Below are 13,821 nucleotides of genomic sequence, written 5' to 3'. Positions count from 1 at the left end.
TTTACACAATCTAGGCACTGCCATTGGTAAGTGTGGAAGGTGTAAGTGGCATAATCCTTGTCAAAAATAATTTTACACAAAATATAATACCAAAACCACAGTCTTCCGTAGGAATCCTTCGCTTATAAGGTCAGAAAGTATCGCACAAACTTACAGGTGTAATATCCCTTTGGTTGTTGCCAACTGCAGCACTCTAGCAACTAAACTGGTCACTTTTATGTGTCCCTATCAGCAGGCAGTTAAAAGAAATTCATGGGATAATCGTAAACCTGCAATATTTCACACGGACTATACTGGGAATGACGACTAGGTTACCACCTAATCAAAGGATCTGGATGCAGTGGTGAGGCATAAGAATGGTTTAGTTTTCTACCACCTTTCCATTCTCACAGCACCATGTCATGCAGTCATTTATATCCACACAAACAAGCCCTTCCTATTGTGAATCTTATGCTTGCAGAACACCATTGGATACACAAATCTTTTACTGGATTATTATCGGGTCAATGGCATGGTTTTCCAGCACCTCCTTTGGTGAGATCTTGTGGCTTCCTCTTTAAGTATGGAATTCCTCTTTGAAGGAAATTGTCAAAATTGGCAAGCAGTCAGAATCCATAGCTCGACCTGAATTGCATTTGCTCCATAACATGATATCAGCATTGGCAAAGAGTTAATCTACAAATTAAAGCCCCAACCTGACAGTCTGGACATCTGTCTTTGATTTGCGAACCCAAGAGTCTCTGTGACCTGCGTATAACATTTCTGCATTGTATATAAACTAAAGCTAAGCCTCGTAATTTATGCAATGGAAAACTACCACAAGAAAAAATAGAGGTTATATTTTACTTTAATAAGACAGTCGAGGTGCAAGTTCCCCATTTTAAATAATAAAAACCAAATGAGGTTCTGTTTAATCCATTGATCTAAAGGTTGAGTCTGATTACAACAGGCATAAATTTTATGTGATGACTATTTAGTGAAACTCAGTTCTGATATACAATTGGCTATTTTAATCGAAGATGAATAGTATGAAAGCTGCTGTGATACAAAAGGTTTTACACAACCAAGAGCCTGTTTTAGCTAAAAGAATCTAGGACTGCTTATGATGCAAAACCCTAAATAAGTTACCCTTGTACATTGTTGGAGAAGGTTAACTATGAATAAGTATCAGGATCAAGTTCCGCCATGAGCGGAAATGACTTTTGATTTTTAGTTTTTGCTTAACTTTATTTGAAACAGGGCTTCTCGAAGACGAGTTTAAAAACTCTCCTCTAACAGTTTTACCTGAGGTCCCTTTCTGCGTTAAATATTGTTCCCATTTGACTTTGTTTCAGAAATGAATGCTTTGGCTAACTTAGATTTTTTACTTTTCGTGCAATGTACTGCCCCTTGATTTTTAACAACAGCAATTATCTAACTACACAGGTTTAAAAAAATGGTTTTACTAATTTTAGAGATTTTAACAGAGCAGAACCAAGGTAGTTGAAAGCTCTAACACCAGTCATGAAGGGAAGGGAGGGGATTACATAGAAGGCTGGAGTCAGAAGACATTGGGAGCAACTTTAACTTAATCATCCCATTGAGAAACAGATATATCAGATAAAAGCAAAATACTGCAGATGCTAGAAACCTGAAATAAAAACATAAAATGCTGAAAAACCTCAGCAGGTCTGGCAGCACCTACGGAGAGAGAAACAGAGTTGACATTTCGAGTCCATTTGACTTCTTCAGAGCTAAAGAGAAGTAGAAATGTGATGGATTTTATACTGTTTAAGAGGGGGTGGAGCAGGTGGAGCAAAATTGAAGGTTAGGGATAGGTGGGAGCTAAGGAGAAATTTGACAAAGATGTCATGGACACAGGACAAAGGGAGCATTAATGGTAGTGTTAAAGACTAAAGATGGTGCTGATAGTGGCATATAGGTCAGATAGCAGAACGTGTTAATGGCAGAACCAGGATCAGCACTCTGTGAAAGCAAAACATAAGAACAAGTTACAGATTGCCCTCTGGGGTTGTTGAGGAAAAAGGATTTTTAAAATCAGATATCACATTCTGATTTTACACTCTTCCCGATTTTCTCCCCTGTTGGAGTTAATAAGGGTTAACATTGAGCGTACTGTAGAACCACCTTTTGACCCAAGCCCAGGGGTTTCCCAACAGGTGAGTGAGGTTACAATTCCTTCTTTAGAGTGAATGAGAGGGGATGCAGCCTTCCTGTCATCCTATATTTATCAGTTGCTCATACAAAATATCTTAATGATTGTGCATATGCAAATTCTGTCCTTCTGCTTTGCATAAGGGTCACTATGAAGCTGCACAAGATTGAGATCATGCTCTTTGGCCACCCTGCATCCTCACAGTGGAGAATTGTAGGAATGGAGCAAATGTGGCAGAAAGGCTCAAGCCTTCTCTCTGGACCTTTACCAATTTACCATTAGACCATACATTTGTTATCTCTGTCCTCTCATACCATAGTCAAGTGTTTCCTACACACAATTTACTTTCCCTTGTGCTTTTTCCCCCCTGTAAACCCATGAACACATTCCTGTATCTTTTTCTATGCATACCTGTAGTGAAACAAACCAAGATAAACACAGAAATAAAAAGATTTCTGTGGCAATGATCTAATTAAAATTATATGGGGCATAGATAGGGTAGACAGGAATGAACTTTTCCCCTTGGTGGAGGGATCAATAACCAGGGGGCATAGATTTAAGGTAAGAGGCAGGAGGTTTAGAGGGGATGTGAGGAAGAATTTTTTCACCCAGAGGGTGGTGGGAATCTGGAACTCACTGCCTGTAAGGGTGGTAGAGGCAGAAACCCTTAGAACATTTAAGAAGTATTTGGATGTGCACTTGCGATGCCATGGCATACAAGGCTATGAGCCTAGTACTGGAAAATGGGATTAGAATAGTCAGGTACTTGTTTAACCAGCACAGACTCGATGGGTCGAAGGGCCTTTTTCTGTGCTATAGACCTCTATGACTCTATGACTCTATGACCTGGCATCGACCTAGGCACTGGAAATGACAATGGCAATCTCAGCCCTGTTGACCCTGCAAAGTCCTCCTTACTAACATCTGGGGGCTAGTGCCAAAATTGGGAGAGCTGTCTCACAGGCTAGTCAAGCAACAGCCTGACATAGTGATCCTCATGGAATCATACCTTACAGATAATGTCCCAGACACCACCATCACCATCCCTGGGTATGTCCTGTCCCACCGGCAGGACAAGCACAGCAAAGGTGGCGGTGCAGTGATATAGAGTTGGGAGGGAGTTGCCTGGGAGTCCTCAACATCAACTCCAGACCCCATGAAGTCTCGTGGCATGAGGTCAAACATTGGCAAGGAAACCACCTGCTGATTACCACGTACCACCCTCCCTCAGCTGATGAATCACTGCTCCTCCATGTTGAACACCACTTGGAGGAAGCACTGAGGGTGGGAAGGGCGCAGAATGTACTCTGGATGGGGGACTTCAATGTCTATCACCAAGAGTGGCTCGGTAGCACCATTACTGACCGAGCTGGCCGAGTCCTAAATGACATTGCTGCTGGACTGGGTCTGAGGCAGGTGGTGAGGGAGCCAACAAGGGGGAAAAACACACTTGACCTCATCCTCACCAACCTGCTTGCGGCAGATGTATCTGCCCATGACAGTATCAGTAGGAATGACCACTGCACAGTTGTTGTGGAGACGAAGTCCCGCCTTCACATTGAGGATACCCTCCATCGTGTTGTGTGACACTACCACCATGCTAAATGGGATAGGTTTTGAACAGACCTAGCAACTCAAGGCTGGGCATCCACGAGGCTTTGTGGGACATCAGCAGCAGCAGAATTGTACTCGAACACAATCTGTAATCTCATAGCCTGGCATCTCCTCCACTTGACCATTACCATCAAGCCAGGGGATCAACCCTGGCTCAATGAAGAGTGCAGGAGAGCATGCCAGGAGCAGCACCAAGCATACTTAAAATTGAGGTGTCAGCCTGGTGAAGCTATAAAACAGGACTACTTGCATGCCAAACAGCAGAAACAGCAAGTGATAGATAGAGATAAGTGATCCCAGAACCAACGGATCAGATCTAAGCTCTGCAGTCCTGCCACATCCAGTTGTGAATGGTGGTGGACAATTAAACAACTCACTGTAGGAGGAGGCTCCACAAATATCCCCATCCACAATGATGAAGGAGCCCAGCACATCAGTGCAAAAGATAAGGCTGAAGCATTCGTAACAATCTTCAGCCAGAAGTGCCAAGTGGATGATCCATCTCAGACTCCTCCAGAGGTTCCCAGCATTTCAGATGCCAGTCGTCAGCCAATTTGATTCACGCCGCGTGACATCAAGAAATGGCTGAAGGCACTGGATTCTGCAAAGGCTATGGGCTCTGACAATATCCCGGCAATAGGACTGGAGACTTGTGCTCCAGAACTTTACGCGCCCCTAACCAAGCTGTTCCAATACAGCTACAACACTGGCATCCACCCAGCTATGTGGAAAATTGCCCAGGTATGTCCTGTACACAAATAGCAGGACAAATCCAACTTGGCCAATTACTGCCCCATCAGTCGGCTATCTATCATCAGTAAAGTAATGGAAGGGGTCATCAACATTGCTTAGCAATAGCCTGCTCATTGACGCCCAGTTTGGGTTCCGACAGGGCTACTCAGCTCCTGACCTCATTACAGCCTTGGTTCAAACATGGTCAAAAGAGCTGAACTCCCAAGGTGAGGTGAGAGTGACTGCCCTTGACATCAAGGCCGCATTTGACAGAGTGAGGCATCAAGAAGCCCTAGCAAAACTGGAGTCAATGGGAATCAGGGGGAAAACCATTCGCTGGTTGGAGTCATACCTAGCACAAAGAAAGACGGTTGTGGTTGTTGGAGGTCAGTCATCTCAGCTCCAGGACATCACTGCAGGAGTTCCTCAGGGCAGTGTTCTTGGCCCAACCATCTTCAGCTGCTTCATCAATGACCTTCCTTCCATCATAAGGTCAGAAGTTCGCTGATGATTGCACGATGTTCAGCATCATTCGTGACTCCTCAGATACTGAAGCAGTCCATGTCCGAATGCAGCAAGACCTGGACAATATCCAGGCTTGGGCTGACAAGTTGCAAGTAACATTCATGCCACACAAGTGTCAGGCAATGACTATCTCCATCAAGAGAGAATCCAACCATTGCCTCTTGACCTTCAATGGCATTACCATCACTGAATCCCCCACTATCAATATCCTAGGGGTTACCATTGACCAGAAACTGAACTGGACTAGGCATATAAATACTGTGGCTACAAGAGCAGGTCAGAGGCTAGAAATCGTGTGACGAGTAACCCTGCTCTTGTCTCCTCAAAGCCTGTCCACCATCAACAAGGCACAAGTCAGGGGTGTGATGGAATACTCCCTACTTGCCTGGATGAGTGCAGCTCCCACAACACTCAAGCAGCTTCGCAACATACAGGACAAAGCAGCCCGCTTGATTGGCACATTAACAAACATTCACTCCCTCCACCACCAACCCACAGTAGCAACAGTGTGTACCATATGCAAGAGGCTCTTTCGACGGCACCTTCCAAACCCACGACCACTGCCATCTAGAAGGACAAGGGCAGCAGATAAATGGGAACACCAATGCCTGGAAGTTTCCCTCCAAGTCACTCACCATCCTGACTTGGAAATATATCGGTGCTTCTTCACTGTCGCTGGGTCAAAATCCTGGAACTCCCTTCCTAACAGCACTGTGGGTGTGCCTACACCACATGGACTGCAGTGGTTCAAGAAAGCAGCTCACCACCACCTTCTCAAGGGCATTTAGGGATGGGCAATAAATGCTGGCCTAGCCAGCAATGCCAACATCCCATAAATGAATAAAATTACCTCACCAAATAATTTTTCGAAAATCCAAAGATATCACCATCCACTGGTTTCCCTCTATCTACCCTACTAGTTACATCCTCAGAAAACTCTAATGGATTTGTCAAACACAATTTCTTTTTCATACAACTGTGTTGACTCTGCCTAATTGTATTATGATGTTCGAAGTGCCCTCCTACCACTCCCTTAATAATGGATTCCAGCATTTTCGTGATGACTGATGTCAACCTAACTGGCCAGTAGTTCCTTGTTTTCTCTCTCCCTCATTTCTTGGATAGCAGCCTTACATTTGCTGTCCAAACCATTGGGATCCTTCTGGTATCTAGGAAGTTTTCGATGATCACAGCCAATGCATCTACCATTGCTGCAGCCTCCTTTTAGAACCTAAAACATAGGCTATCAGGTCCAGAAGATTTGTTGGATTTTATTCCCATTAGTTTCTCCAGTACTTTGCTAATGTTAATTATTGCTGGAAAAAGATACTTTTTTGTCAAAGCTTTTCATCTTGTACTCATCAGGATGAAAAGCTTCAACAAAACGTGTCTCTTTCTTCGACAATGCTCAAGTTCTGTTCTACCAAATTACTATTAATATTAATTACTTTAAGTTTCTCACGCTTATTAGAACCTTTGTTCCCCATTATTTGTGTGCATTTTTTGTGTTGTTTACTGTGAAGACAGGCATAAAATATTTGTGTAATATCTCTGTCATTTTCTTATTCCTCATCTTAACTCTCCTGTCTCTGCCTTGAAGGAATCCATGTTTACGTTTGCTATCCTCTTCCTTTCTACATACTTGTAGAAGATTGCCTTACAATCTGTTTTTAAATTTCTTGCTAGTTTACACTCATGTTCCATTTTCTCCCTCTTTACAAGTCTTTTGGTCATCTTTTTCTGGTTTCTAAAATTCTCCCAATCTTCAAGTTTAATACTTTTCTTAGCAATATCATAAGTCTCTTCTTTTAATCTAATATTCTCCTTAACATCTTAAGTTGGCTACAGATGGATCACTTATCCCATGGAGTTTTTACTTCTCAATGGAATGTAAATATGTTGGGAGTTATGAAATTAATTCTTTAAATGTTAGCCATTGCTTATCCACCAACATATTTTTAATATCATTTTCCAATCTACCTTAGCCAACTTCCTCCTTATACCTACCCACATGTCTTCATTTAGCTTTAATACTCTAGTTTTGGATAAATTTTCATCACTCTCAAACTCAATGTGAAATTCTACCATGTTATGATCACTCATCCCCAGAGGATCCCTTACTATGAGATTATTAATTAACCCTGCTTCATTATGCAAGACAAGATCTAAAATAGCCTGTTCCCTGTTTGGTTCCATTATGTACTGTTCAAGGAAATTGTCTTGGATACTTTCCATGAACTCATCCTCCAAATTGCTTTTGCCAATTTGATTTGTCCTCCATGATTATTGCATTACTTTTGTTACAATCGCCTCTTATTTCTTGATTAATACTCTGTCCAACAGTATAGCTACTGTTAGGGAACCTATAAACTACTCCCATCGGTGTTTTCTTCCCTTGTTATTTCTTATCTCCACTCATGCTAGTTCTACGTCCTGCTCTTTTGAACCAAAATTATTTCTCAATAGTGTCCCTACATCATCCTTTATTTTCAGAGCTACTTTCTCTCCTTTTTCATTTGGTCTGTCTATTTGAAATGCCAATTGCTTTAATTTCTATATAAGATGTATTTTCCTATAATACAACAATCACTACATATTCAGCAGTTTGGAATTAAAGGAAGGATCTCTTATGTAGCTTTAAAAAAAGTTTAAAGACTTTAGTAGGACAACTAACACTTAAAAATTTAGTATACTGGGGAACAGTGAATTATAGCTACTGTTTATGGAATAAAATCAATCATATCACCCCAGCTACCAGTTATAGTAGCAGCTCTTTCTTTTACTTTTATGTATTTATATATTAACAAATTATATATTTGTTATTATAAGAAAATAAACACAAATCAGATAGAACTTAGCACAAAGCTCTGGTTGTGCAGTAAAGAACAAGACCTGACGGCTAATAAGACCCATGGTCTGCATTGATTTAGGGCAATCAAAATTTATCATAATATGTAAGTAGAAAATAATATGTTTATAGAAAAATGTTGCACGTTGTGAATACTTATTTTCCTGTTAAACTTGGTTTCTGTAGTGTGAACAGCCATTCATACAAAGGAAGTGATCTCACTCTTTGAACAGGAATTTATTTTCTTGTAACCAGTCCAATTAACTATGCTATCTGCCAAAAAGTACCCTTAAATTAGTAATTTGGGTAATTATCCTTAAACATCTGCTGCAGACTGGAACACATCAAAATGTGGTACATATTGGAGTAACTCAAAGGTATTCTTATATGAACCTTAATGATTGTATAGCTGACAGATTTATAGTTTTCCTTTATAAATAATTATTGAGCTCTCTGAATACCAGGCCTATACCATAAGGGGACTGTCACCAACAGTGAAAAGGACATTCAGGATTGCTTCTGTGAAAAGGCTGTGGATGGCACAGTACATTGGCACATCATGCAATGTTCCAAATTACAGAAAATAAGTTTTTAATTCTCTGTGTGGCAAGTTTTCAACCTTGGGCATACTGTCAAAATAAGAGAAGCAAAGGAAAATTTAAAACTTGATTCTCGTGGTAGCATGTCCACCCAGGAGCAGGTTGTCTGGAGCAATAAGTACTAAAAAACAAAGAAGAATAAGACATCTTTTTTGTTTAGAAAAGAACAGCTCCTGGAATTTTGAAACATAGGAAAATAGAAGCAGGAGTAGGTCATTCGGCCCTTCGAGCCTGCTCTGCCATTCAATATGATCATGGCTGATCCTCTACCTCAACGCCATACGCCCGCTCTCTCCCCATACCCCTTGATGCCTTTAAAGTCCAGAAATCTATCTATTTCCTTCTTAAATATATTCAGTGACTTGGCCTCCACAGCCCTCTGTGGTAGAGAATTCCACAGGTTCACCACCCTCTGAGTGAAGATGTTTCTCCTGATCTCAGTCCTAACTGGCCTACCTTGTACCCTGAGATTGTGACCCCTTGTTCTAGACCCCTCCCCCACCCCCCGCCAAACCAGAGGAAACATTATCCCTGCATCCCAGCAGTCAGTCTAGCCCTGTCAGAATTTTATACATTTCAATGAGATCCCCTCTTATTCTTCTAAACTCCAGTGAATAAAGGCCTAGTCAGTCCAATCTCTCCTCCTACACCAATCCTGCCATCCCAGGAATCAGTCTGGTGAACCTTCGCTGCACTCCCTCTATGGCAAGTATTTCCTTTCTTAGGTAAGGAGGCCAAAACTGCACACAGTACTCCAGGTGTGGTCTCACCAAGGCACTGTACAGCTGCAGTAAGATATACTTGCTCCTATACTCAAGTCCTCTCACAACGAAGGCCAACATACCATTTGCCTTCTTAACTCCTTGCTGCACCTGCATGCTTGCTTTCAGTGACTGGTGTACAAGGACACCTAGGTCCCTTTGTACATCAACATTTCCCAATCTATCACCATTTAAATAAGTACAGATTCCTGCGGTATGCCACTAGTCACCATCTGCCATTCTAAAAAGATCCATTTATTCCTACTCTCTGTTTCCTGTCTGCTAACCAATTCCCAATCCATGCCAATATATTATCCCCAATCCCATGTGCTTCAATTTTGCACACTAACCTCTTATGTGGGACTTTATTAAAAGCTTTCTGAAAATCCAAATATACCATATCCACTGGTTCTCCCTTATCTATTCTGCTGGTTACATCCTCAAAAAGCTTCGGTATGTTTGTCAAACATGATTTCCCGTTCATAAATCCATGTTGACTTTGTTCAATCCCGTTGATACTTTCTAAGTGTCCTGTTATCACATCCTTTATACTAGACTCTAATATTTTCCTTACCACTGATGTTAGGCTAACCGGTCTGTAATTCCCTGTATTTTCCCTCCCTCTTTTTTTAAATAGTGGGATTACATTTGCCACCCTCCAATCTGCCAGGACTGCTCCAGAATCTACAGAATTTTGTAAGATGACAACCAACGCATCTACTATTTCCATGGCCATTTCCTTTAGTACCATGGGATGTAGATTATCAGGCCTGAGGGATTTATTGGCTTTCAGTCCCATTAATTTCTCCAGCACTATTTTTTTAGTAATACTAATTTCCTTCAATTCCTCCTTCTCGCTAGACCTTTAGTTCCCTAGTATTTCTGGGAAGTTGTCTGGGAAGACAGAACTGAAGCAGTTGTTTAATTGCTCTGCCATTTCCCTGCTCTCTATTATAAATTCTCCTGTTTCGGACTGTAGGGGACTTAAATTTGTCTTCACTAATCTTTTTCTTCTTAAATACTTATAGAAGATTTTACAGTCCTCTTTTATGTTAGCAAGTTTACTCTCACATTCTATTTTTCCCCTCTTAATCAATCTTTCGGTCCTCCTTTGCTGAATTCTAAACTGCTCCCGATCCTCAAGCTTGCTACTTTCTCTAGCAACTTTAAATTACTCCTCTTTGGATCTAATACTATCCTTAATTTCTTTTATTAGCCATGGTTGGGCCACTTTTTCTGGTGTGTTTTTGCGCCAGAAAGGAATATATAACTGTTGCAATGCATACATTCATTCCTTAAATATTAGCCATTGCTATCGTCATGCCTTTTAATGAAGTTCACCATTCTATCTTAGCCAACCCACGCCTCATACCTTTGTAGTTTCCTTTGTTTAGATTTCGGACCCTAGTTTTGGAATGGACTACTTCACTTTCCAACATAAGGAAGAATTCTATCATATTATGGTCACTGTTCTCTAAAGGACCCCGCACAATAAGATTATTAATTAACCACTTTTCATTGCACAAAACCAAATCTAGGATAGCCTGTTCCCTAGTTAGTTCCTCGATGTGCTGGTCTAAAAAACCATCTTGCACACACTCCAGGAGTTCATCCACCACAATATTATTGTTAATTTGGTTTGCCCAGTCTATATGTAGATTAAAGTCACCCATGATTACTGTAGCACCCTTGTGACGTATATCTCTAATTTCCTGGAAAGTTCCCCACTTTCCACCTTATTAATTCCACTGGACCATCAATCATTGTTATCAAACTTTGTGGTTTTCTAAAGCATCCAAAAAAATATTCTAGCTGCCTATGCACAAAATAATCTCATTGATGTCAGCATTCCGTTAGCTCAATCAGAAACAAATCAGCTTCCTTGTTAATGCTGATCATAGTTAATTTTAAAGAAACATTTATACATATCAATTTTGAACATAAGAAAATAGAGCTGAAAAAAGGACCATTTTGTGCAGTTCACTCATTCTATCATTTAGGTCTATATTTAGGTTGTCTGCAGGTCTTCCCTCCTTGGCACCATGCCATATTCTTTCACTCCTGTCCCTTTGTTAAAGGCTTTAAAGCTTTCTAAATTAAGGCTTCAGTTTTGCTAAACGAGCAGTATGTTTTTATTATGTAAATTAGGCACTGCAGTTTATAAGCATCTTAAATAACTTTGGCAAAGTATTAAGATTCCTTTCAGGCACTCGAACATACAAGTTAACGCATGCAATGTGGTGTGCTGTATTATACATGGTGTAAATTCTACGGATCTGATAAAAGTGAAATAAATACATTAAATACAGTCAAACAATACACATTGTTAGAGGTTGAGTTTCTTATCAAAGGCTTATTTTACTGTGATGTAATCTGACTGAAGTCTCAGATCCTCTTTTGGTTTTAATGGTTCATAATCTGGGATCAAGAGAAAAGTATTTGTTATAACAAGAGGTTTGTAATGAAACTGTTTGTTATAATGAACTTGTACTTTTTGTCAAGAAATTATTTAAAATAAATAACCCAATTGTAATAGTCATTCAAAGGCACCAAATATGCATTCAAAATCTAGTTATGCTAACTGCTTTTTATTTAACGCTTATCCAGGCCAATTTCACTTCATTCTGCTGATTGTAAAGCTACCTGTGAACCTGAGTACAGAACATTGGATTCATTTCAAAAATAGATAACGCAACGGAAGGATTGCAGATTTGGTAATCAGGAAGGTATTTTTGAAATGTTTAATGAATTAATATTCTGCTATAATGTAGTTATGAATTTCATTGCTTAAATCATACAACAGAACCAATTACCGCTTAACACAATCTGTGTTAATGACAGGGCATAGAATGTAAATTAAGCTTGTGTGACAATGGTTACACTAAACGTCCAGCAATGATGGGCTTTAAGCTGGATTTTGCATTAAGACATTAAAACAGGTTTGCCTCAAGGTAGACAAGTAAGTTAATTTTATTATTTTTGATCTTATGGAGCAATTTAGATTTAGATTTATTTTTCACAGACATGTAGGCCAGAATTTTTCGCTTGGCATGCAGGCGTGCGCCCAACAGGTTCGAGCGTAAAATGATACACAATGACATTGGGACGCTCACCCGACGTCATTGCACACTCGCGCGATATTTTGGTCAGAGGGCACACCTATTAAGGCCCTTAATCAATTAATTGATTGGAATTTTTCGCTGCCCATCCAACCGTTTGGCTGGCGGGCAGGCAAAAAGGCCAAGCGGCCTTTGCATTTTTGGTGAAACCTCATCTATGAGCGGGATGAGGCTTCGACCAGTGATTTAAAAATATATAAACTTTTTACACTCATATTTAACATGTCCCTGCTCATGTGACAGAGTCACATGAGGGGACATGTTTCATTGTTTTAAAAATCTTTATTTTTATTCATAAGAATCCTCAGCTCCCTGAGGCAGCTCTGTGCCTCAGGAAGCTTTTACTGCACGCACCCACGTGCATGCACGAACTTCAGCGCTTGCTCTCCTCCCACCCCACCCCAGCAGCACTGCAGCACGTGTTCCAGCCAGTGTGAAATTGCAGTCAGGGCCCAATCGTGGGCGGCGTTTGATTTCCCGGCCACTCCCAGGCCCGCCCGCCCAATGGGGGGAAATACTCTGCCCATAGCTAATTTCACAATTGCAAGAACTCGGGTAAAGTCTGGTAAGTGTCAAAATCTGAAGCTAAATCCTCAGCCCTTGAAACATAACAGAAAAACAAGCTGCAGCTGCCAGTTAGAGTGAAAAAACACCCTCTGATGGAGTGCATTGATTGACAGGCCATCAGGTGTAGGTTAGAAATAAACGTTACCACTTGTTCCTGCAGCTTATAGTAGACATTGTTAACATTTCTCCAGGGCTGTTATTACAGTTATGAGCCAAGTATGGCCGCTTGGCTGTGTTCAAAATCTCCAAAAACATCATCTCAACAGGGGGGAATGAGTTCACATTTTGATTGACAGTTTTAAAATGCTATTAAAGGACTAGCTGCCTTTGATGTGGCTACTGAATAGAGGTTTGTTTGTTTTTAAAACAGATTGAGCACTTGAGGAGAATTAAAGTGTCTGAATGTACTTTAGGAATGAAAGTTTGTTTTCTGTATAAAGTGTGTATGAGTGAGAGCCCTCTTAGATTGTTACAGTTTATTTTGTTCATCTCTACATGGCACCTGAGATCTGACAATAGTGGATACTGGGTGAGTGGCTATGGAGGTGGCATGTGGGTATGAGGTGGCATGGAAGTGGCATGGGGGTATGGGGTGGCATGGAGGTAGTATGGGGAGGTGAGAGGTGAGGGTTGAGGGCTGGAGGGTCTAACAGCTTTTAATATAACTGGGCCAATGTCTCACAGAATTAAGGCTGGCCTTCTGTCCAGCCTGCTCGGAACTCACCCGCCTCTAAAGATGACAAGCCAGGCCATATCCCGCCCCCACTCCCCCAGAGCGAAAATCGTGTGTGTTGTTTCCATGGAAACAGGCCTCCTGAGTCAGAAGATTTCCCAACTCAAGCTTCCCGCCTCCACGGTGAAAATCCGGCCCTAAGGAGATTTCACAGGAGAGAGATTAATG

Source organism: Cetorhinus maximus, chromosome 17 (assembly GCF_964194155.1).
Source record: "Cetorhinus maximus chromosome 17, sCetMax3.hap1.1, whole genome shotgun sequence".
Taxonomy (NCBI): Eukaryota; Metazoa; Chordata; class Chondrichthyes; order Lamniformes; family Cetorhinidae; genus Cetorhinus; species Cetorhinus maximus.
The sequence above is the reverse complement of the archived record's forward strand: the minus strand, read 5'-3'. Positions refer to the sequence as shown.